This window comes from Grampus griseus, assembly GCF_964374135.1.
Source record: "Grampus griseus genome assembly, chromosome: 3".
Classification (NCBI taxonomy): domain Eukaryota; kingdom Metazoa; phylum Chordata; class Mammalia; order Artiodactyla; family Delphinidae; genus Grampus; species Grampus griseus.
Window position 1 is genome coordinate 108,610,834 of NC_139019.1, and position 23,648 is coordinate 108,634,481.

Consider the following 23,648-nt stretch of genomic DNA (forward strand, 5'->3'; position numbering starts at 1 on the left):
AAGTAGACTTCTGAAAAGTTTAAAGGTGAAGCTTCTGGATCAAGATAGTTTATTGATTATATATAAAAAAGAATGAAACTACATATATATATATGTGTATATATATATATATATATACACACACACACATACACACAATGGAATACTATTCAGCCATAAAAAGAAAGAAATTCTGCCATTTGTAACAATATACATAAGCCTCAAGAGCATAATGCTAAGTGAAGTAAGACAGCGAAAGACAAAAACTGTATGAACTCATCTATATGTGGAATCTAAAAACATCAAACTCAGAAACAGAGTAGAATGATGGTTGCCGGGAGCTGAGGCGTGGAGGAAATGGGGAGATGATGGTCAAGGGATCCAAACTTTTAGTTATAAAATGAATAAATCCCAGGGATCTAAGTAAGGTACAGTATGATAACTATAGTATACTTGAATGTTGGCATGAGAACATAGTTTTAATGTTCCCACCATAACAACAAAAAACTAAATGTAACTGTGTGAGGGGAAGGATATGTTAATTAACCTTATTGTGGGGTATGTATACACACACATAATAGCAATATATACATGTATGAAATTATCACATTGTAACCTTAAATTATACAATATTTTATGTCAATTACATCTCAACAAGACCAAAAAAGAAAAATCAGAGGTAAGTTTGTGTTGTTCTTCCCAAAAGCACATCAGGAAAACTCTAAACCTAGGATTAATGGCATGAACAAATTGAGCAGCAGTAGGCTATGGGACACACACCAAGATAATTTAAAAATTTATATGAAAACATCTAGACCAGTTGAATTTCATCATGAACAGCACTTCTGCAGGTTTTGTCCTCTAGCTCCCCCTTCCTCCAAATTACTCTCTAAAGCACTAATCTCAAAGTTTATTCCATACGATCTTATTTGTTTTGTCATATCTACACAGCAAATTTACTATTAATATTTTCTTTAAATTAACTAACTTTTTATTTAATTTTAAAAGGAAACTATTTTATATAACTCATATAAGTGGAATCAAGAAGTATTTGTCCTTGTGACTTCCCTGGTGGTCCAGTGTTAAAGAATCTGCCCTCCAATGCAGGGGAAGGCAGGTTCGATCCCTGGTCAGGGAACTAAGATCCCACATGCTGCGGGGCAACTAAGCCCATGCACCACAGCTACTGAGCTCGCACACCTCAACGAGAGAGCCCACGTGCCACAAACTACAGAGTCCACACACTCTGGAGCCCGTGCACCGCGACTACAGAGCTCACGTGCCCTGGAGCCCATGCACCACAACTAGAGAGAGAAAACCTGCATGCCACAACCAGAGAGAAGCCCGCGCACCACAATGAATAGACTGAGCCCCACAACGAAAGATCCTGCATGCCACAACTAAGACCCGACACAGCCCAAAAAAACAATTAAAGAAAATAAATAATAATAAATTAAAAAAAATAAGAAGTATTTGTCCTTCTGTGAATGCCTTATTTCACTTAGCATAATGTTCTCTAGGTTTCTTCATGTTATCCTGTATCTCAGGATTTCCTTCTTTTTAAAATGCTGAATAATGTTCCACTGTACACATTTAGAAAACAAAATCTATCCATCTGTCAATGGGAGATTTAGGCTGTTTGCACATTTTGGCTATTGTGAATAGTGCTGCAATGAACCTGGAGTGCTAATAGTTCTTTGAGATACTGATTTCAATTCTTTGGATAAATACCCATAAGTGGGATTGCTGGATCATACAGCAGTTCTATTTTTAATTTTTAAAGAAACCTCCACACTGCTTTCCATAGCAACTGCACCATTTCTGCATTTCCACCAACAGTGTACAAGGGTTCCAATATCCCCACAACTTCGCTAACATTTGTTGCCCTTTTTTAAAAAATAGCAAAGAACAGAATTGTGCTTGCCAGAAACTGGGGCGGGGTGGGGGGGGAGGAGTTGCTAATCAATGGATATAAGATTTCAGTGATGCAAAATGAATAAGCTCTAGAGACCTGCTGTATAATATTGTGCCTATAGACAATAATCTTTAAAAATCTGTTAAAAGGGTAGATCTCATGTAAGTATTCTTATCAAAATAAAACTAAAATAAATATAAACAAACAAGAGGAAAATGTGCATTATTTTCATGAATGGATAATTATTAATACTTGTCATAAATAAAAGGTAATCCTAAAAACAAATACAATAAAGGGCTTCCCTGGTGGCTCAGTGATTAAGAATCTGCTTGATGATGCAAGGGACATGGGTTCGAGCCCTGGTCCAGGAAGATCCCACATGCTGCAGAGCAGCTAAGCTCATGCGCCACCACTACTGAACCCACGTGCCACAACTACTGAAGCCTGCGTGCCTAGAGCCTGAGCTCCGCAACAAGAGAAGCCACCGCAGTGAGAAGCCTGTGCACTGCAACAAAGAGTAGCCCCCGCTCGCCACAACTAGAGAAAGCCACGTGCAGCACTGTGAGAAGACCCAATGTGGCCAAAAATAATAAATAAATAAATTTATAAAAAACACAAATACAATAAAAACACAGCAAAATTACTGAATTTTGAGATATACATTTTTATTGAACTATACTGACAATTTATTAGTAGATCAAATTTGACTCTAAATGACAAATTTAAAAGAAAGTTTGAGTTACTTAATTCTAACAAAATCATAAAGGTCAAAATCTATAAAATGGTATTCAAAACTCTAAATTGACCAGTTTCTTCTCACCATTCAGCCTTATCTTGTATCATCCTCCCACTTGTTTTCACCACTCCAGTCATGATAGCATTCCCTCAGGCCCTTATAGTCTTGATATAAGGATTAAGGGCTTTACACCAAGTAGTCTTGAAACACCCTTCCTAAGCTTCCTTGCCTAGATTACTCTTACTTATCATTAAGACCTAACATCAACTTTTAGTTCCTTAGAAAATCTTTCCATTACTGTCTCAACCAGGCCAAGTGCCCCTTTCATAGGTTCTCATAGTACCGTGTACCACTCTCTTTGTAGTACTTGTCAGAGTTGTAATTTTCCTCTTGTGTCTCTCTTCCCCACCAGACAGAAAGGAAGATACATTGTCTGCATTTTCTTTTTTTTTTTTTAAGATTTTTTTGATGTGGATATTTTCAAAGTCTTTATTGAATTTGTTACAATACTGTTTCTGTTTTTGGTTTTTTTTTTATGTTTTGTTTTTTTGGTTCCAAGGCATGTGGGATCTTAGCTCCCTGACCAGGGATTGAACCTGCAATCCCTGCATTGGAAGGCAAAGTCTTAACCACTGGACTGCCAGGGAAGTCCCTGCATTTTCTAATGAAGAATGCCTTTAATGGACTCATTATTAGACTAGACACAGCTGAGGAAAGAATATTTGAGTCTGAAGATAGTACAATAGAAACTTCCCAAACTGAAAAGCTAAGAGAAAAAAGACTGAAAAAACCATAATAGAATGCTAAGAATTGTGGGACAACTACAAAAGGAGTGACATATACATAATTGGAATTCCAGAAGGAGAAGGAACAGAAACAACATTTGAAGCAATGATGACTAAGAATTGTCCTAAATTAATGTCAGACATCAAATCACAGATCCAGGAATCTAAGAGAATACAAAGCAGGATAAATGCTCAAAAAACTACATATAAGCATATCAGATGTGAACATGAGAAAATCAAACAGAAAGAAAATATCTTGAAGGAAACCAGAGGGGAAAACACCTTACTTATAGAAGAGCTAAGATAAGATTTACAGACCTCTCCTCAGAAATCATTCAGGAAAGAGAAGAATGAAGTGAAATATTTAAAGTGTTGACAGAAAAACAAACAAAACTAGAATTCAGTACTCTGTGAAATTATCCTTCAAAAGTGAAGGAGAAATACAGACTTTCTCAGACAAACAAAAATTGAGGGAATTTGTTGCCAGTAGGCCTGCTTTGAAAGAAATATTAATACAATTTCCTCAGGAAGAAGGAAAATGATATAGATCATTTGGATCTACATAAAGAAAGAAAGAGCAATGGAGAATAAATAAGTGAAGATAAATTAAAACTTTTATCTTTTTAATTGAAAAATCAATTGTCAATTAAAATAAACAATCAATTAAAAACCAATTATTAATTGTTCTAACAGATAACAGTTTGTTCAAAATAATAATAGCAGTAATATATTCAATTATGAACACTTATGTAAATATCTTAGGTGTAAATGTACATATGCTTATGTATAATGAAATGAATGACAACAACAATATAAGGGATGGGGAAAATGAATTAGGATTATTTTGTTATTATAAGGTACTTGCACTACCTGTGAAGTGGATAGTGTTATTTAAAAGTGAACTTGGATCAGCTATAAATGTATACTGAAAACACTAGGGTAACCACTAAAAAAAGTAAAAAAGAAGTATAACTAATGTGCTAAGAAAGAAGAGAAAACATAATCATGCAATATGCTCAATTAAAACTACAAAAGGCAGAAAAAATGAGGAAGACAAAAATAGAAACAAAGAATGCGGCAACAAATAGAAAAACAGTAGCAAATATGCTAGATATTTATCCAATTATATCACTAATCACTTTGAATGTCAATGGCCTAAATGCACCAATTTAAAGACAGAGATGGTCAGAGTGCATCAAAAACCACAACACAACTATATGTTGGCTACAAGAAAAACACTTTAAATATAAAGACACACATAGATTAAAAGTAAATAGAGAGATGTGATGGGTAAATATGGCAGAATAGGAGGACCTGGAGTTCACCTCTCCCCACAAATACATCAAGAATACATCTACAAATTGAACAATTAGCATAGAGAACCTGCTGAACACTAGCAAAGGACCTCGGACGCCTAAAAGGACAAGAAAAGATCCCCAAATAACCAGGTAGGACAAAAGAGAGTAAAGGAAGAAAAAGAAAAGAGGAAACAGGATGGAACCCACACCACTGCGGGGGAGCTGAAGGAGAAGAGAAGCCCCCTCACCACAGGGAGATCAGCTGAGATAGAAGGGGAGCTTCAGGGGCTACTGGAGGAAAGTGCAGCAACTGGTCTGTGGCAGGCAGAACAGAGCAAGACTTACACAAATGGTCTGTGCCACAGCTCTGCATGCCCCAGCCTAAGATGGGTGTCTACCAGTGCTGACAGGGGTTGGGTGCCGGAATGTGGGGTTTGGAGAGTGGACCCAGGGAGAGGACTGCTGTTGGCTGCATGAAGACAGCCTGAGGGGACGGCAGTGAGGAGTTATGCAACCAAGAATGCTCCTGAAAGAAGCTTGGACTGCCATAGAAACGAGGTGCATTTTGAGTGATGCGTGAAGGGCGGAGCCGCCATCACAGCCTCTCCTCACACACCAGCCCCTGCCTCCACAGGCACTAGGAGCGGCTCCCGCTCGAGCAAGCGCACTTGCTGGTGACCCAGTTGGTCACCGCCTCCTGCCCCTCCCACCTAAGTGAGCGAGCATGCCCCAGTCAGTTACTGCCCCACCCCCTCCCACTGAAACAGGCCAGAGTGCCCCCAGTTGCTGCCTTCGCCCCCTCTTGCCTGGGCAGGGAGCAGATGCCTGAGGGTGGCCCATAAGCAGAGGGGGGGCCAAAACCAAAGCTGAGTCCCATGGGCTGTGTGACTAACGAAGAACTGAAATCTCTCCTTACAGCTGCGCAAGCTGTAGATTAAACCCCTGCAATCAGTTGGTAAACCCAGTACCTGCAGAACATCTGAATGAACAATGAGTGCTCTCACAACTGAGATGGGTCTAGCTTCAGCAGCTGTGGACTTTGGGGGCAAGTACACATGAGAGTTGGGGCAGGTCAGAGTCTGAGCTGCCCCCACAGTGCCCACAGCAGGTCCATAGACCTTCCTCAAGGTCTTGGAGGGTCTCCTGGGGAGGCGGGAGTTAGCTGTAGCTCACCATGGGGGCAAGAACACTGGTAGCAGAGACCCCAGGGAAATTTTGTTGTTGTTGTTCTACTTTTTATTTTTATTGTTATTAAATTTTTTTAAAGCATTTTTTATTTTTCTATTATTTTATTATATTTATTTATTGTATGTTTTTGTTTGGATTTTGGGAGGGGTTCTTTTTTTTGGTTGTTTTTGTTTGTTTTCTTTCTTTTTTGGGTTTTTTTAGTTGTGTTTTTCTTTGGTTGGTTGTTTTCTTGTTTTCTGTTTTCTTTGGGATTTTTTGTTTGTTTTGTTTTTATGGTTTGTTTTGGTTTTTGTTTGTCTGTCTTGTTTTGTGGTCTCTCTCTTTTTTTTTTTGGCCACACTGCACAGCTTGGGATCTTGGTTCCCCGGCTGGGGGTCGAACCCAAGCCCCTGCGATGGGAGCACCGAGTCCTGGCCATGGACTGCCAGGGAATTCCCAGCCCCAGGGAATATTAATTAGTGTGAGCTCTCCTGAAGGTCCCCATCTCGGTACCAAGACCCAGTACCGCCTAACAGCCTGTAAGCTCCAATGCTGGAACGCCTCAGGCAAACAACCAGCAAGAGAGGAATACAGCCCCACCCATCCCATCAGCAGACAGGCTGCCTAAAGTCATACTAAGCTCACAGACACCCCAAAACACACCCTTTGACATGGCCCTGCCCACCAGAGGGACAAGACCCAGCTCCACCCACCAGAAGGCAGGCACCAGTCCCTCCCAACAGGAAGCCTACAAAAGCCCCTGGACCAACCTCACCCAGCAGGGGGCAGGCAACAGAAGCAAGAGGAACTATACCCTGCAGCCTGCAGAAAGCAGACCACAAACACAGAAAGTCAAACAAAATGAGACAAAGAAATATGCTGCAGATGAAGGAACAAGGTAAAAACCTATAAGAGAACTAAATGAAGAGGAGATAGGCAATCTACCTCAAGAAGATTTCAGAGTAACAATAGTAAAGATAATCCAAGATCTTAGAAAAGGAAAGGAGGCACAGATCAAGAAGATACAAGCAATGTTTAACAAGGACCTAGAAGAACTAAAGAACAAAGAAATAGTGATGAACAATATCATAACTGAAATGAAAAATACACTAGAAGGAATCAATAGCAGAATAACTGAGGCAGAAAAACAGATAAGTGAGCTGGAAGATAGAATGGTGAAATCACTGTTGCAGAACAGAATAAAGAAAAAAAGAATGAAAAGAAATGAGGACAGTCTCAGACTTCTGGGACAACATTAAATGCATCAAATGATAGGGGTCCCAGAAGAAGAAGAGAAAGAGAAGGGACTGAGGAAATATTTGAAGAGATTATAATTGAAAACTTCCTTAACATGGGAAAGGAAATAGTAACCCAAGGCCAGGAAGCACAGAGAGTCCCATACAGGATAAACCCAAGGAGAAACACACAGAGACACTTATTAATTAATCTAACTTAAACAAAAATTACATACAAGGAAAAAATATTAAAAGCAGCAAGAAAAAAGCAACAAATAACATACAAGGGAATCCACATAAGGTTATCAGCTGATTTTCCAGCAGAAACTCAGCAGGCCAAAAGGGAATGGCATGATATATTTAAAGTGATAAAAGGGATAAACCTACAACCAAGAATACTCTACCCAGGAGACTCTCATTCAGATTCAACAGAGATATTAAAAGCTTTACAAACAAGCAAAAGTTAAGAGAATTCAGCATCACCAAACCAGCAGTACAACAAATGCTAAAGGAACTTCTCTAGGCAGGAAACACAAGAGAAGACAACAAAAGAGGAAAGGAAGAAAAAAGACCTACAGAAACAAACCCAAAACAATTAAGAAAATGGCAATCAGAACATACATATGGATAGTTACCTTAAATGTAAATGGATTAAATGTTCTGACCAAAAGATGCAACTGGCTAAATGGATACAAAAATAAGACCCACTGTTTACAAGAGACCCACATACAGACTGAAAGTGAGGGGATGGAAAAAGATATTCCATATGAATGGAAATCAAAAGAAAACTGGAGTAGCAATACTCATATCAGACAAAATACACTTTAAAAGACTATTACAAGAGACAAGGAAGGACACTACACAATGATCAAGGGACCAATCCGAGAAGAAGATATGATAATTGTAAATATATATGCACCCAACATAGGAGCACCTCAATATATAAGGGACATGCTAACAGCCATAAAAGGAGAAATCGATAGTAACACAATAATAGTGGGGGACTTTAACACCCCACTCACACCAATGGACAGATCATTCAGACAGAAAATTAGTAAGGAAACACAAGCCTTAAATGACAGATTAGATCAGACAGACTTAATTGATATTTATAGGACATTCCGTCCGAAAGCAGCAGAATATACATTCTTCTCAATTGCACACAGAACATTCTCCAGGATAGATCTAACCTTGGGCCACAAATCAAGCCTCAGTAAATTTAAGAAAACTGAAGTCATACCAACACATCTCACAACGCTGTGAGATTAGAAATCAATTACAAGAAAAAATCTGTAAAAAACACAAACATGTGGAGGCTAAAAAGTGTGTTACTAAATAATCAATGGATCACTGAAGAAATCAAAGAGGAAATCAAAAAGTACCTAGAGACAAATGACAATGAGCACATGACAATCCAAAACCTATGGGATGCAGCAAAAGCAGTTCTAAGAGGGAACTTTATAGTAATACATCTTACCTCAAAAAACAAGAAAAATCTCAAATAAGCAACCTATCCTTACATCTAAAGTAACTAAACAAACAAGAACAAACAAAACCCAGATTAGCAGAAGGAAAGAAATCATAAAGATCAGAGCAGAAATAAATAAAATACAGGCAAAGAAAATGATAACAAAGATCACTGAAACTAAAAGCTGCTTCTTTGAGAAGGTATACAAAATTGATAAACCCTTAGCCAGACTCATCAAGAAAAAAAGGGAGAGGACGCAAATCAATAAAATTAGAAATGAAAAAGAAGTTACAACAGACACCGCAGAAATACAAAGGATCATAAAAGACTACTACAAGCAACTATACACCAATAAAACGGACAACCTTGAAGAAATGGACAAATTCTTAGAAAGATACAACCTTCCAAGACTAAACCAGGAAGAAATAGAAAATATGAACAGACCAATCACAAGTACTGAATTTGAAACTGTGACTAAAAAACTTGCAACAAACAAAAGTCCAGGACCAGATGGCTTCAGAGGCGAATTCTATCAAACATTTAGAGACGAGTTAACACCTACCCTTCTGAAACTCTTCCAAAAAGTTGCAGAGGAAGGAACACTCCCAAGCTCATTCTATGAGGTCACCACCACCCTGGTACCAAAACCAGACAAAGGTATCACAAAAAAAATTACAGGCCAGTATCACTGATGAACATAGATGCAAAAATCCTCAACAAAATACTAGCAAACAGAATCCAACAACACATTAAAAGGATCATACACCACGATCAAGTGGAATTTACCCCAGGGATGCAAGGATTTTTCAATATCTGCAAATCAATCAGTGTGATGCACCATATCAACAATCTGAAGAATAAAAATGATATGATCATCTCAATAGATGTGGAAAAAGCTTTTGACGAAATTCAACACCCATTTATGATAAAAATTCTCCAGAAAGTGGGCATAGATACTTCAACATAATAAAGGCCATATACGACAAACCCACAGCAAACATCATTCTCAGTGGTGAAAATCTGAAAGAATTTCCTCTAAGATCAGGAACAAGACAAGGATGTCCACTCTCACCACTATTATTCAACATAGTTTTGGAAGTTTTAGCCATGGCAATCAGAGAAGAAAAAGAAATAAAAGGAATCCAAATCAGAAAAGAAGTAAAACTGTCACTGTTTGCAGATAACATGATTCTATACATAGAAAACCTTAAAGATGCTACCGTAAAACTACTAGAGCTCATCAATGCATTTGGTAAAGTTGCAGGATACAAAATTAATACACAAAAATCTCTTGCATTCTTATACACTAACAATGAAAGATCAGAAAGAGAAATCAAGGAAACAATCCCATTGCATCAAAAAGAATAAAATACCTAGAAATAAACCTACCTAAGGAGGCAAAAGACCTGTACTCAAAAAACTATACAACACTGATGAAAGAAATCAAAGATGACACAAACAGATGAAGAGATGTACCATGTTCTTGGATTGGAAGAATCAATATTGTGAAAATGACTATACTACCCAAAGCAATCTACAGTTTCAGTGCAATCCCTATGAAATTACCAATGGCATTTTTCACAGAATTAGAAAAAAAATGTTATGATCTGTATGGAAACACAGAAGGGCACGAATAGCCAAAGCAATCCTGAGAAAGAAAAACAGAGCTGGAGGAAGTCCCTGACTTAAGACTATATTATAATACAAAGTTACAGTAACCAAAACAGTATGGAACTGGCACAAAAACAGAAACATAGATCAACAGAATAGGATAGAAAGTCCAGAGATAAACCCATGCACCTGTGGCTACCTAATCTATGACAAAGGAGGCAAGAATATACAGTGGAGAAGAGACAGTCTCTTCAATAAGTGGTGCTAGGAAAACTGGACAGCTACATGTAAAAGAATGAAATTTGAACACTCCCTAACACCATACACAAAAATAAACTCAAAATGGATTAAAGACCTAAATGTTAAGACTGAATACTATAAAACTCTTAGAGGAAAACTTAGAACACTCTCTGACATAAATTGCAGCAAAATCTTTTTCAATCCAGCTCCTAGAGTAATGAAAATAAAAACAAAAATAAACAAACGGGATCTTATTAAACTTAAAAGCTTTTGCACAGCAAAAAACAAACCATCAACAAAATGAAAAGAGACAACCTATGAGACAACCCTGAGAATGGAAGAAAATATTTGCCAACGAAGCAACCGACAAGGGATTAATCTCCAAAATATATAAACAGCTCATGCAGCTCAGTATCAAAAAAACCAAACAATCCAATCAAAAAATGGGTGGAAGATCTAAATAGACATTTCTCCGAAAAAGACATACAGATGGTTAAAAATCACATGAAAAGATGCTTGTCACTAATTATTAGAGACATGCAAATCAAAACTGCAATGAAGTATCACCTCACACCAGTCAAAATGGCCCTCATCAAAAAATCTACAAACAATAAATGCTGGAGAGGCTGTGGAGAAAAGGGAATCCTCCTACACTGTTGGTGGGAATGTAAACTGGTACAGCCACTATGGAGAACAGTATGGAGGTTCCTTAAAAAACTGAAAATAGTGCTAACATATGATCCAGCAATCCCACTCCTGGACATATATCCAGAGAAAACCGTCATTTGAAAAGATACATGTGCCACAATATTCATTGCAGCATTACTTACAATAGCCAGGACATGGGAGCAACCTAAATGTCCATCAGCAGCAGAATGGATAAAGAAGTTGTGGTACATATATACAATGGAATATTACTTAGCCATAAAAGAATGAAATACTGTAATGCCATTTGCAGCAACAAGATGAACCTAGAGATTGTCATACTGAGTGAAGTAAGTCAGAAAAAGATAAATATCATATGATATCACTTATATGTGGCATCTTAAAAAAAAGGGTACAAATGAACTTATCTACAAAACAGAAATATAGTTACAGATGTAGAAAATAAAAACTTATGGTTACCAGAGGGTATGGGGGGGAGGGATAAATTGGAAGATTGGGATTGACATATACACAGTAATATATATAAAATAGATAACTATTAAGGACCTACTGTACTTAATAGTACAGTAATTAAGGACCTACTGTACTTACAGTACTCTGTAATGGCCTATATAGGAAAAAAATCTAAAAACGAGTGGATATATGTATACGTATAACAGATTCACTTTGTTGTACATCTGAAACTATTGAATAACAACTTGTAAATAAACTACACTCCAACAAAAATTTAAAAGAAAAAGTAAATGGAGAAAGATATAACATGCTAACACTAATCAAAAGAAAGTAGTAGTAGCTATATTAATATTAGATAGAGCAGACTCCAAAGTAAGGAAAGTTATAAGGGGTAGAGCAGGGCATTATGTAATGATAAATAAGTCAATTCTTCATGAAGACATACAAATTCTTAATGTGTATGTACCTAACAACAGAGCATCTATATGAGGCAAAAATGGATAGAACAGAAAGGAGAAATGGATAAATTCACTATAGTACCTGGAGACTTTAAAACCCTCTCTCTCTGAAATAGATCCAGCAGGAAGAAAACAAGGGGCGACATAGTCGAACTCAACAGCACCATCAATCAACTGGATACATTGGATATCTACAGACTATTTCATCCAACAACAGCAGATTACACATTTTTATCAAGCTCACATGGAATGTTCACCAAGATATATCACATTCTAGGCAACAAAACATATCTTAACAAGTTTAAAATAATAGAAGTCATACAGTATGTGCTAATAGGCCACAATGGAATGAAACTAGAAATCAGTAACAGAAAACAGCTGGAAAATCCCCAAATACTTAGAGATTAATACTTAGAGATAAATAACACATGGGTCAAAGAAGAAATCTCAAGATATATTTTAAACCATTTTGAACTAAATGAAAATGAAAACACAACCTATGAAACTTTGTGGGGTACAGCAAAAGCAGTACTTAGAGGGAAATTGATAGCACTGAATATTCATATCAGAAAAGACGAAAGACCTAAAATAAAGAATCTATGTTTGCACCTAGGAAAACAGCAAAAAAAGAGAGCAAATTAAATCCAAAGTAAGCAGAAGAAAATAAATAATAAGAATTAGAGCAAAAACCAATGAAATTGAAAAGAGAAAACCAATAGAGAAAATGAACAAAAACAAAAGCTGGTTCTTTGAAGAGGTCAATAAAATTAACAAGCCTCTATACAGGCTAACTAGGAAAAAAAAGGAGAAATGACCCAAATTATTACTATCAGAAATGAAAGAGAAGACAATACTACAATAGAGCCCACAAAATTTAAAAGGATGATAAAAGAATACCATGAACAACTTTATGCCTACACCTTTGATAACTTACATGAAATGGACCAGTTCCTTGAAAGGCACAATCTTCCAAAATGCACTCAAAGAAAAGACAACCTGGATAGCCCTATATCTATTAAAGATATTGAATCAATAATGAATAACCTTCCAAAACAGAAAGCACCAGGCCCAGATGAGTTCAATGGTGAATTCCACCAAACATTTAAGGAATGAATTACACCAATTCTCTACAATCTTTATCAGAAGACAAAAGCAGAGGGGACACTTCCTAACTTATTCTCCAAGGCCAGCATAATCCTAATACTAACACTGAAAAAAGACATTACAAGTAAGAAAACTATAGACCAATATCTCTCATGAACATAGATGTAAAATCCTCAGCAAAATATTAACAAATCAAATGCAACAATGTATAAAAAAGAATTATACACCAAGATCAAGTGGGATTTAACCCAGGTATGCAAGGCTGGCTCATCATTTAAAAATCAATTAATGCAATCTATCACATTAACAGGCTAAGGAAGAAAAACCACATAATCATATCAGTAGATGCAGAAAAAGCATTGACAAAATATAATACTCATTTATGATTAAAAACTCTCAGTAAACTAGGAATAGAGGGGAACTTCTTCAACTTGCTAAAGAACATCTATTAAAAAATACCTACAGCTAACATCATATTTAATGGTGAAAAACTTGAAACTTTCCCACTAAGATCAGGTATAAGACAAGGATGTCCCCTCTCACCACTGTTTTTCAACATTGTACTGGAAGTCTTTGCTAATTCAAGAAGGCAAGAAAGGAAATAAAAGATATACAGAGTGTAAAGAAGGCATAAAGCTGTTGTTATTTGCAGATGACATGATTGTCTATGCAGAAAATCCAAAAGAGTCAACAACAACAACAAAACAACAGCAAAACTCCTGGAGATAGTAAGCAATTATGGCAAGGTTGCAGGATACAAGGTTAATATACAAAAGTCAATTGCTTTCCTATATACCAAAAATGGACAATTGGAATTTGAAATTAAAAACACATTACCATTTATATTAGCACCCCCCAAAATGAATTATTTAGGTATAAATCTAACAAAATATGCATAAGATCTATATGAGAAAAACTATAAAACTCTGATTAAAGACATCAAAAAAGAATGAAATAAATGGAGATATATTTCATGGTCATAGATAAGACAACTCAATATTGTCAAAATGGCAGTTCATCCCAACTTAATCTATAGATTCAGCACAATCCCAATAAAAATCTCACCAAGTTATTTTGTGGATATTGAAAAACTGATTCTAAAGTTTATATGGAAAGGCAAAAGACCCAGATTAGAGAACACAATATTGAAGGAGAAGAACAAAGTCAGAGGACAGACACTATCCAACTTTAAGACTTATTATAAAGCTATAGTAATCATGAGAGTGTCCAAAAAAGTGGACAAATAGATCAATGGAACAGAAGAGAGAACCCAGAAATAGACCCTCATATATACTCAACTGATCTTTGACAAAGGAGCAAAGGAAATACAATGAAGCAAAATACTCTATTCAACAAATGGTGCTGGAACAATGGACATCCATATACAAAAAAAAATGGATTTATACACAGACCTTACAACCTTCACCGAAAATAACTCAAAATGGATCACAGGTCTAAAAGTAAAATGCAAAATTATGAAACTCCTAAAAGACAACATAGGAGAAAACTTAGATGAACTTGGGTATGGTGATTTTTTTTAGATGTGACATCAAAGACATGATCCATGAAAGAAATAATTGATAAGCTAGATTTACTTAAAATTTAAAACTTCTGCTTTGCAAAAGGGAGTATCAAGAGAATTAGAAGAAAAGCCACAAATTGGGAGAAAATATTTGTAAAAGGTACATCTGATAAAGGACTGTTATTCAAAATATACAAAGAGGGACTTCCCTGATGGTCCAGTGGTTAAGAATCCACCTTCCAATGCAGGGGACTAATGATTCCTGGTTGGAGAACTAAGATCCCACATGCCGGGGGGCAACTAAGCCTGCACGCTCTAGAGCCCATGCACTGCAACTACTGAGCCTGCACACTCTGGAGCCTGTGCACCACAACTAGAGAGCCCGTGTGCTGCAACTACCGAGCCTGTGTGCTCTACAGCCTATGCACCACAACTAGAGAGAAGTCCGCAAGCCGCAACGAAGAGCCTATATGCCTCAACTAAGACCAGACACAGCCAAATAAATAAATAATAAAAAAACAAAACAAAACAAAAATCCCCCAAATATACAAAGAGCTGTTAAACTCAGCAATAAGAAAACAAACAACACAATTAAAAAATGGGCCAGGGCTTCCCTGGTGGCGCAGTGGTTGAGAGTCTGCCTGCCTATGCAGGAGACACGGGTTCGTGCCCCGGTCCGGGAAGATCCCACATGCCGCGGAGCGGCTAGGCCCATGAGCCATGGTCGCTGAGCCTGCGTGTCCGGAGCCTGTGCTCTGCAATGCGAGAGGCCACAACAGTGAGAGGCCCACGTACTGCAAAAAAAAAAGGGCCAAAAAGCTTAACAGACACCTCACCAAAGAAGATATACAGCTGGCAAGTAAGCATAGGAAAGGATGCTCCATATCATATTTTCACATCAGGGATATGCAAATTAAATCAACAATGAGATGCCACTACACACCTACTAGAATGGCCAAACCCCAAAACACTGAAAACAGTAAATGTTGGTGAAGATGTGGAGCAAGACGAACTCTCATTCCTTGCTGGTGGGCCTGCAAAATGGTATAGCCGTTTTGTAGGATAATTTGGTGATTTCTTACAAAACTAAACATACTCTTACCATTTGATCTAGCAATTTCACTCCATGGTATTTATCCAAATCAGTTGAAAACTTATGTCTACACAAAAATCTGCACATGGATATTTACAGCAGCTTTTATTCATAATTGCTAAAACCTGGAAGCAACCAAGATGTCTTTCTATAGGTGAGTGGATAAATAAACATCCAGACAATGGAATATCACTCAGTGCTAAAAAGAAATGAGCTATTAAGTTTTGAAAAGACATGGAGGAACCTAAAATGCACATTACTAAGTGAAAGGAGACAAACTGAAAAAGCTACATACTGTATGTTTCCAACTATATGACATTTTGGAAAAGGTAAAACTATGGAGATAATTAAATTAAAAGATCAGTGATTGTCAGGGGTAGGTGAGGGGAGATGAATAGGTAGAGCACAGAGGATATTTAGGGCAGTGAAAATACACTATACAATACTATAATTATAGGCATACCTTGTTTTATTGCTCTCTGCTTTATTGCACTTTGCACATACTGTATTTTTTTACAAATTGATGTTTTGTGGCAACCTTGTGTTCAGCAAGTCTACTGGTGCCATTTTTCCAATAGCATTTGCTCACTTCATGTTTCTGTGTCACATTTCGGTAATTCATACATATTTCAAATATTTTCATTATTATATTTGTTATGGTCATTAGTGACCAGTGAACTTTGATTATTATAATTGTTTTGGCATTTTTTAGCAATAAAGTATTTTTTAATTAAGATTTTTTTTGATTTAATGCTACTACACACTTAAACAACTACAGTATAGTATAAATATAATTGTATACGCATATAATTTTATATGCAAGTTTTTTGAAATGAAAATACTTGTGTAACTCACTTTATTGTGATATTCACTTTATTGCTGTGGTCTGGAACTGAACCTGCAATAACTCTGAGGTATGCCTGTAATATCATTATACTTTTGTCCAAACCCACAGAATGTACAACACCAAGATTGAAGTCCAATTTAAACTATGGATTTGGGTGATTATGATATGTCAATGTAGGCTTATTCTTGGTAAAAAAAAATGTACCATTCTGGTGAATGATGTTGATAATGGTTATGGCTCTGCATGTGTGGAAGTAGTGAGTATATGAGAGATCACTGAACCTCCCTCTCAATTTTGCTATAAAACTAAGACTTCTCTAAAAATTTTTTTAAGTAAAAAGATGTAAAAATATACACCATGCTAACAACAGTCAAAACAAAGCTGGAGTAGCTATATTAGTATCAGACAAAGGAGATTTCTATGCAAAGAATATTACCAGGGATAAATAAGGTCTTTCATGATAAAGGGGTGAATTAATCAAGAAGACATAACAATCCTAAACACTGTAAATGTTTATACACCTAGTAACAGAGCTTCAAAATATGTGAAACAAAAAAGAATAGGACTAAAAGGAGAAATAGAGAAATCTACCATTATAGTACGAGATTTCAATACCTCTTAATAATCAACAGACCAAGTAGGCAAAAAATTAGCAAGGATATAGTCAACTTGAACATCATTACCAATCAATCTGACCTGATTGACATTTATAGACCACTTTACCCAACAAAAGCAGAATACACATTATGCTCAAGTACACACAGAACATTCACCGAAATAAACCATATTGGTTATAAAACATGTCTCAACAAATTTAAAAGGATTCTAGGCATATAAAGTATGGTCTCAGACCACAATGGAATGAAATCAGAAATCTGTAACAGAAATATCTCTGGAAATTTTTCAGATATTTGGGTAATAGAACACTTCTAAAAGCCCATGGATCAAAGAATAAATAAATAGGGAAAGTGGAAAGTATTTGAAGTACATGAAAATGAAAACACAGCATGTCAAAACTTGTGGGTTGCTGCTAAAGCAGTAGTTGAAGGAATTGTGTAGCATTAAAACCTATATTAGAAAAGAAGAAAGGTCTCATATCAATGACCTCAGCTTCCACTTTAAGAAAGTGAAAAAAGAAGAGCTAATTAAACCCAAAGTAAGCAGACTTAAGAAAATATCAGAGCAGAAACCAGATTGTTCAGGGAAAAAAAAAAAAGAGAGAAAACACAAATTATCAATATCAGGAATGAGAAAGATTACATTACTACAGATGCCAATATATTAAAGAATAATAAGAGATTATAAATATTTGACAATAAATGAATAAGTTTATAGAAAATGGACAAATTCCTTGAAATACACAAACTACCAAAGTTCACTCAAGAAGAAAGAGATAAGTTGAATAGCCCTAAAGAGGTTGTAACTATAGTTTATTTCCTTCCAACACAGAAAATTCCAGGCCTAGATGGCTTCAATAGTGAATTCCACCCAACATTTAAGGCAAAAATAATACTATCTCTTTTCCAAAAAATCGAAGAGGAATACTTCCTGACTTGTTCTATGAGGTTATCATTACTCTGATACCAAAACCAGACATACACATCAAAAGAAAATAAAAGTACAGACCCTCATGAACAATGATGCAAAAATTTAAGCAAATCAAATCCAAAAATATATAAAAAGAAAAATACACCACAACCAAGTAGGGTTTATCCTAGGATGCAGAGTTGATTTAACATAATGTCAATCAATATATCATATTCAATTCACAATCATCATCAATTCACCATATTAACAAACTGAAAAAGAAAAACCCTATGATCACCTTAGAAGACACAAGAAGTACCTTTGGAATAAAAAAAAATTTTTTTTTTAAATAAAAGAAGTACCTTTGGCAAAAATCCAACATCCATTCCTGATAAACTCTCTCAAGCATATTAGGAATAGAAGGAAACTTCCTCAACCTAAGAAAAACCTACAGATAATATCATACTTAATAGTGAACTACTGCAAGGATGTCTGCTCTCCCTACTGCTCTCTCTCAACATTGTACAGGAGGATGGACCAATGCAATTATGCAAGAAAAAAAAGGCATCCATATTGGAAAGGAAGAAGTAAAACTGTTTCTATTCACAGATGACATAATCGCCTATGGTCTAATGGAACCTTTAGGGGAAGAAACTACTAATAATTAAGACTAGCAAGTTTACAGTACCTTTGTTATGAACTGAGGGTTTGTGTCCCTACAAAATTCATATGTTGAAGTCATAATCCTCAATGAGACTGTATTTGGAGATAGGGTCTATGAGAGGGTGATATGAGTTTATAAGAGTGAGGCCCAAATCTGAGAGGTCTGGTGCCCTCATAAGAAAAGGAAGAAACACCAGAGCCCTCTCTTTCTTTGTGCAAAGAGAGAAAAGACCATGTGAAGTCATAGCAAGATGGTGGCCATCTACAAGTGAGGAAAAGAGCCCTATCAGGAACTGAATAGGCCAGCACTTTGGTCTTGGACTTCCTGGCCTCCAGAACTGGGAAAAAATAAACTTCTGTTGTTTAATCCCCCCCAGTCTATGGTGTTTTGTTATGGCAGCCCAAGAAGACTAATATAATAATCAAATACAAAAAAATATGTATTTCTATATGCTAGCAATGAATAGTGAGAAATTGAAATTAATAGCATCAAAAATATGAAATATTGAAATTAGGTGAGAATAATGACCTGTACAGTAAAAATTACAAAATATTTTGGAGAAATATTGAAAAACACCTAAATAAATGGACAGATACACCTTTTTCTTAAGATGGGAAACTCAATCTTGTTATGATGTCAATTACCCTCAAATTAATCTACAGATTCAATGCAATCTTAATCAAAATCCCGTCAGGGTTTTGTTTTTTTCTTTTTTTGTAGAAATTGACAAGCTGATCCTAAAATTCATATAGAAATGCAAAGGACCTAGAACAGCCAAAACAACTGAAAAAGAATAACAAAGTTAGAGGGGTAACACTATCTGATTTCAAGAATTACTATAGTGCCACATTATTCAATACTGCATGGTATTGGCATAAAGGTAAACAAGTAGATGAATGGAACAATATAGAGAATCCAGACACAAACCCATACATATATAGGGATAACTGTTTTTCAGCAAAGATGCAAAGGCAATACAGTGAAGAAAGGATAGCATTTCCACAAATGGTGCTAGAATAACTGAATGTCAATATGCAAAAAAATGAACTTGAATCCATACCTTACATCATATAATAAAATTAATTCAGGGCTTCCCTGGTGGTGCAGTGGTTGAGAATCTGCCTGCCAATGCAGGGGACACGGGTTTGAGCCCTGGTCTGGGAAGATCCCACATGCCACGGAACAACTAGGCCCGTGAGCCACAACTACTGAGCCTGCGCATCTGGAGCTTGTGCTCCACAACAAGAGAGGCCGCGACAGTGAGAGGCCCGTGCACCGCGATGAAGAGTGGCCCCCACTCACCGCAACTAGAGAAAGCCCTCGCACAGAAACGAAGACCCAACACAGCCAAAAATAAATAGCGTTCCCTTTAAAAAAAATTAATTCATAGGCATAAGTGTAAAACTTTAAACTATAAAACTTCTAGAAGAAAACATAGAAGATCGGACTTCCCTGGTGGTGCAGTAGTTAAGAATCTGCCTGCCAATGCAGGGGACACGGGTTTGATCCCTGGTCTGGGAAGATCCCACATGCCGAGGAGCAACTGGGCCTGTGCGCCACAACTACTGAGCCTGCGCTCTAGAGCCCACAAGCCACAACTACTGAGCATGCGTGCCACAACTACTGAAGCCCACGTGCCTAGAGCCCATACTCCACAACAAGAGAAGCCACCACAGTGAGAAGCCTGTGCACTGCAACGAAGAGTAGCCCCCACTCGCCACAACTAGAGAAAACCTGCATGTAGCAATGAAGACCCGATGCAGCCAAAAATAAATAAATAAATTTATTTATTTAAAAAAAAGAAAACATAGAATATCTTTGTGACCTTGGGTTAGGCAAAGATTTCTTAGATATGACAACAAAGGCACACCTCATTAAAAAACTGACAAGTTGGACTTTGTTGAAGTTAAAAATTTATATTCTTCAAATGACACTGTTCACAAGCAACTACATGTTTCAAACACTGCTAGTGGAAATGTAAAATATGGTATAACCACTTTGGAAAACAGCTTGGCAATTTCCACTCTTAGATATCTACCCAAGAGGAAAGAAAATATACAGCCATGCTGTAAAAGAAAGTATATTCTGATACTTGTTAAAACAATAAGGAAGACTTTATTCAAAACTATTGTAATAGGGGTACTGCAATAGCAGAGAGAGATTGGGTCCAACTCCAAATACAGCAAAGACAGCTGGGGATTTATAGCCAATGAAGAGAGTGAAGTCATCAGAGGATGGAAAACTGCTATGAGGAGACATCAAGGGTACAGGGATTCTTGCTAAACTGATCTGTGATACTATGATTTACGATAGGAAATATATATTTGATCTTTGCCCGCATTTCTGGTATAGAGCTCCTAAAACCCTTGGAATTTTCTAAGTGATGAGAGCAATGAGGTATCTTTTGTTACATTAATAAAGTGACTTTTGAACTGCACGTAAGGATAAGGGACTTCCCTGATGGTGCAGTGGTTAAGAATCCGCCTGCCAATGCAGGGGACACAGGTTTGAGCCCTGTCTGGGAAGATCTCACATGCCGTTGAGCAACTAAGCCTGTGTGCCACAACTACTGAGCCTGTGCTCTAGAGCCTGCGAGCCACAACTACTGAGCCCACGTGCCACAACTACTGAAGCCCGCGGACCTAGAGCCCGTGCTCTGCAACAAGAGAAGCCACCACAATGAGAAGCCCACGCACTGCAACGAAGAGTAGCCCCCGCTCACCACAACTAGAGAAAGCCTGCGTGCAGCAACAAAGACCCAACATAGCCAAAAAATAAATAAATAAGTTAATTAATTTAAAAAAAAAAAAGGATGGGCTGGTTGCCAGGGAAACCAGCTATGTGATTACAGGGTTGGAAATTTCAGGCCCACACCATAACCTCTCCTCATAAGGGAAGAGAGAGAAGCTAGAGGTTGAATGAATCACCAATGACCATTGATTTAATCAACCAGGCCTGTGTAATGAAGCCTCCATAAAACTCCAAAAGTACAGGGTTCAAACAGCTTCTGGGTTGGTGAGATTCGGGGAGAATGGCACTCCAAGAAAAAGCATGGAAGCTCTGCACCCTTTCCTCATACCTTGCCCTATGCGTGTCTTCTATCTGGCTGTCCCTTAATTATATCCTTTTATAATAAACCAGTAATTTAGTAAGTAAATGTTTTTCTGAGTTCTGTGAGCTGCTCTAAAAAATTAATCAAACCCAAGGAGAGGGTTGTGAGAACCTCTGATTTATAGCCAGTAAGTCAGAAGTAAATGTAACAACCTGGACTTGTGACTGGAGTCTGAAGTCCAAGAACGGGGTCATAGGAACCTCCAATTTGTAGCCAGTCTGTCAGAAACATAGATAATAACCTGGGCTTGCAATTGGTGTCTGAAGTGGAAGGTGTTCCTGTGGGACGGAGTCCTTTATCTGCGGAATCTGATGCTATCTCTGGGTAGATAGTGTCAGAATTGGGTTGAAATCTATGATACCCAGCTGGTGCCTGGAGCATCGCTTGCTGGATGTGTGGGGAAACCCTCCTCATTGCACACTCGTTGGAATTGGGTCCAGGAACCGAATTAGACTTAATAGGCCAGGCTGCTAAAGGCAGCCAGGGTGATCAGGTATCAGGGGTGGGGGACTCTCTCTAAACTGACGTAGCAGAATTCTTGCTAAAAATGTATTCAAGGATGGATGCGGAAGCCCAAGGTCAAGGCCAAGTTGAGAAGAGGGCTCAGAGTAGCCTAACTCAAGTTTGATCAAGGAGAGATTCTTTGTCAATACAAATACTTGTACACAAATGTTCCCAGCAGCTAAACAATCTGAATGTCCATAAATAGGTGAACGGTTAAATTATGGTACACCATGCAATGGAATACTACTTAGCAATAAAAAGGAACAAACTACTGATACACTCAACAACATGGCTGAATCTCATAATTATGCTGAGTAAAAGAAGCCAGACCAAAAAACTCTCTCTCTCTCTCTCTCTCTCTCTCTCTCCCTCTCCTCCTCCCTTCCCCCTCCCCCTCCCACCCCCCCCCCCTCCTCCAAAATCCAATCTATAATGACAGTAACTAGATCAGTAGTTTCTTAGGGAGCAGAGGGTGGGGCAGGAAGAAAGAAATTATAAAATGGTAGGCGGAAATTTTGGTGATGGATATTTTCACTATCTTGATTGTGGTGGTTGTTTCAAAGGTGCTTACATACGTAAAAACTTCTAAATTGCACACTTTAAATATGTGCAGTTTATTGCATGTCAATTATATTATACCTCAATAAAGAACGTTTTTTTAAAAAAGTAATAGTTCTGGGCTTCCCTGGTGGCGCAATGGTTGAGAGTCCGCCTGCCGATGCAGGGGACGTGGGTTCGTGTCCCGGTCCAGGAAGATCCCACATGCCGTGGAGCAGCTGGGCCCGTGAGCCATGGCCGCTGAGCCTGCACGTCTGGAGCCTGTGCTCCGCAATGGGAGAGGCCACAACAGTGAAAGGCCCACGTACCGCAAAAAAAAAAAAAAAAAAAGGCAATAGTTCTTAGTTTCAACTGGGATCTCAACAATGGGCTATAATCTTGGTTTCCCTAATTCTTCCATTCCCCCAAACTCCTATTTCAAACTATTTTTACTATCCTTAAGCCTCTTACCCTATATTCTTTCTTTCTCTTACTCTCTTTCTCTGAAGATTATCCCTCAAGATGCCTCTAGTCTCAGACTTTTACAATCTGCTCTCCACCCCTGGAGCCAAAATAAACTTTATACAAGAACATTTGATATATCCTGTTTACAATCCCTTACCAGCCCCCCCTCAAGAAAAAATCCAAATTCCTTAACATGGATTATAAGACGCTCTTTGATACTGGCCCCTGTTGATCTCTACAATCTCATCTCCAGCTTTCTCCT

General features: G+C 37.5%; 1 protein-coding gene across 1 annotated transcript in view; it reads right to left on the reverse strand.

The window, feature by feature from the left end:
• MEIKIN (meiotic kinetochore factor) overlaps positions 1–23,648 on the reverse strand; it is a gene marked incomplete at both ends in the record, with an annotated part of 141,700 nt that overhangs the window by 45,465 nt on the left and 72,587 nt on the right. The window lies entirely within an intron of this gene.